Source organism: Tupaia chinensis, unplaced genomic scaffold (assembly GCF_000334495.1).
Source record: "Tupaia chinensis unplaced genomic scaffold, TupChi_1.0 Scaffold000573_1, whole genome shotgun sequence".
In the NCBI taxonomy this organism is placed as follows: Eukaryota; Metazoa; Chordata; class Mammalia; order Scandentia; family Tupaiidae; genus Tupaia; species Tupaia belangeri.
The window spans coordinates 2,052,544-2,055,850 of NW_006160087.1; positions in this window are offsets into that span (position 1 = coordinate 2,052,544).

A 3,307-nucleotide genomic window follows, 5' to 3' on the forward strand; every position below is an offset into this window, starting at 1 on the left:
CACACACACACAGCAAGCTGCTGGCTCAAACCTCGTTAGGCCATGTGGGAGTCCTGTGCCTTAATCACCAGCCAGCCACCTGCTGGCCTCTCTCTTATTTTAAAACAGTATTTTATTTTATTCTTTTAATTTTTTAAATAATTATTTATTCATTCATTTATTATTTTTTAATTTGACCAAAGAGAGACAGAGGGTGAGAATGAGAGAGAAAGTGAGGAAGCTAGCCACCAGATTCAGGACTTGAACCCACGTCAGCCATGTGGGAGTGTCCAGCGCCTTAACCACCACGCCACCTGCTGGTCCCATATTCTTTTAATTTTGACATAGGGTACACAGGCTCCCAGAGAGGAAGAAAAAAGCACCGCCGAGGCGATGGCCACACCACCCTCCCGCCCCACTTCGCCCTCCCTTCACGCAGGCGCCTGCCCTGCCTCCAAGCAGCAGGTCTGGGGCTCCAGCGGCAGTCGGCCACCGGTTCCGGCTGCGTAGTCCCCAGGCCACGGCCCCTGCCCTCTTTAGACAGGCTCTCCTAGCTCCTGCTTGTGGGCCTATTTTGCCTCTCCTGCTTAACCCCGGAAGCCTTTCAACGTTGCCACCTTGGCCAAAAGGCACTTCGGAGCAGGCCGCCGCGCCGGGAGGCTGGCTCGGGAATCTGCCAGACTCAAAGGGGCAGGGCGCTGGCCGGGGAGGGCGGGGGACGGGACGATTGTGTTCCGCGAAGGCCGGGGTCGGGACGGACGGTCTCCCCGCAGGGGACCGAGGCGCCGGAGGCTGGCAGGGCTCAGTGAGACCGAAGCGCCCTGGCCCGGGAGCCCGCGCGGTTTGCAGCAAGGCGACACGCCGCGCGCTGTGCCCGTGAAAAGATGGCTGAGAAGCTGCGGCGACGCCTGCAGAGAATGGCCACACCACAATCCCGTCTTCTCCATTCGCTTCCTAGGGTTTTGGGCACACACTACTTGAGGGTCAAGCTGCCAGGTCTGGGACTTGAGTTACTGTCGGCCACTGTGTGGGAGTCCAGCACCTTAATCACTATACCACCTGCTGGCCCTCCCCTGTTAAATGATTTCTTTCTTTCTTTCTTCTTCTTTTAAGAAATATTTACTATCGGGCACATGCGCTGGCCAGGGAGACAGACAGACATAAATCACACATCCCCAATTCCCTTCCCCACCCAGGGAGAGTGGCTAGGCTGTAATCCCTTCTTTCTCCTCTCAGGATCTTGGGTATGCGCGCGCGCGCACACACGCACACACACACACACCTCCCCCAGCTCCCCCACACCCTGCTTCTCTCCAGCCTTCCCCCCCACCCCGCCCGCTCCCCGCCCGGAGGCCAGCTTTGTTTGGGCTGGTTGAAGCAAGTTTCTGTTTCTTGCCATCATTTTCCAGCTTTGAGTGAGTGAATTAACCTGGCAGGAGGTGGCAGAGATTAGAAGGGGAACCCCAGGCGCCTCAAGCGCCGCACACCACACCGGCCTCACGGGCTCCCCAGCCGCGCTTCCCTGTTCCAGGCGGAACCCTGAGAGCCACCGCCATCGCACTCCGCCCCATCGGACCCCGAACGGAAGTCGCTTACATTTAAGCCTCATACCCGTTTTTCCCCTTAGCATTTGTCTTCATTTGTGCTTGTGTATTTATTTATGTGATGTTTTTGTGCAGCTTTTCCCCTTGGGACCTGCGCGCCATGGGGGCCGGGACTTAGTTTTATTATCGTCGTATCGCCCACACATCGCCGGGCACGTAGTAGGTGCTTAATTAGAGTTCACTGAATGATCACATGAACATGTAGATGTGTAGCAGTCACATCCCGGGTGGGGGACGTAGGGACAGAGCTTTGAATACAAAACCGTGTCTTCCAAGGCGTCATCTCCCCCAACAACGTGCACCAAGGCCTCTGCCAGGCTGGGGCAAGGACCAGAGCACAAGGTGAGCATGACCTCCTCCTAACTTCCTCCTTGCTCAGGGGACCATGTCACTAACCCAGACAGCAGGCTTCTGGCATCAGAGGAGACCAGTCTGGAGTTAGAAAAAGCCCAGGATTGGGGGACCAGCAGGAGGCATGGTGGTTAAGGCGCTGGACATTCCCACATGGCCAACCACAGTTTGTAGTCTTGGACCTGGTGACTTGCTTTCTAACCTCTCTCTCTCTGTCTGTGTGTGTCTCTCTCTGGTCAAATTAAAAATAAATGAATGAATAAATAAAGTTAAATAAATAATTCTAAAAAAAATAATAAAAGTCCAGAATTGGACCAGCAGGTGGTGTGGAGGTTAAGGTGTAGGATCCCACATGTCCGATTCCATGGTTCAAGCCCCAGACCCGATGGCTTGAAAATCACACTGGGCGTGTGTGCCTACATGCCCAGAAATCTGAGAGAATAGGGATGAGGGGGTTGTGGCCTGGTTATTCCCCCCGGGAGGAGGGCTTTCTCACTTTCCCTCTTGCTGTTTCTCTCTGGCAAGCACACACACCCTATAGTAAAACTAAAAATAAACTGCCCCAGGACTTAGAATCACATGCTCTGGCTGCCCAGGGTGGCTTTGCTCCTTCTGACTGTATGAAAAGTATCTTCTGCCTGAGGCTCCATCTTCTTACCTGAAAAATGGACGTGACCATACCAATCTCAGGACTGTTGAAACAGACGAATGAGACCATGAAAGTGTTTATTTATCTAAGAGAGATTTTGCTGTAGTAGGATTTGTGCACTCACTGGAGAGACCGAGAAGCGAGAAATCACCTCCCAGGCAGGGGTTGATTTGTCCTTGCCAAAATCACCTCTCCTCCGCTCTCCTCCTGGGATTTTGGACTTACACATACACACAGCCGGCATGATTTTCAAGTCACTGGGTCTGGGACTCGAACCGTGGTCAGCCATGTGGGAATCCAGTGCCTTAACTACCATGCCACCTGCTGGTCCTGAGATCACGAAAGTATTAGCAGCCAGGATGCTGTGTGTAGGTGGGCCACCATGCCACTCGATTTACCTGGAACAACTGATACCCGTTGAACCAGAGCAATTACTAGCTTTCTCATTCATTCTCAAAAATGTCCCAGTTTGGGGGCCAGCAGGTGGCATGTGGTTAAGGGCACTGGATTCCCACACGGCCGACCACAGTTCAAGTTCCAGATCTGGCAGCTTGTTTTTTCACCTTCTCTCTGTCTCTCTGTCTCTCTCTGTCACTCACTCTGTCCCTCTCTGGTCAAATTAAAAATAAATAAATAAATAAAGTTAAATAAAATAATTCTTTAAAAAAAAATTCCCCCAGTTTTGGGGACCAGCAGGTGGTGTGGTAGTTAAGGTGCTGGATAC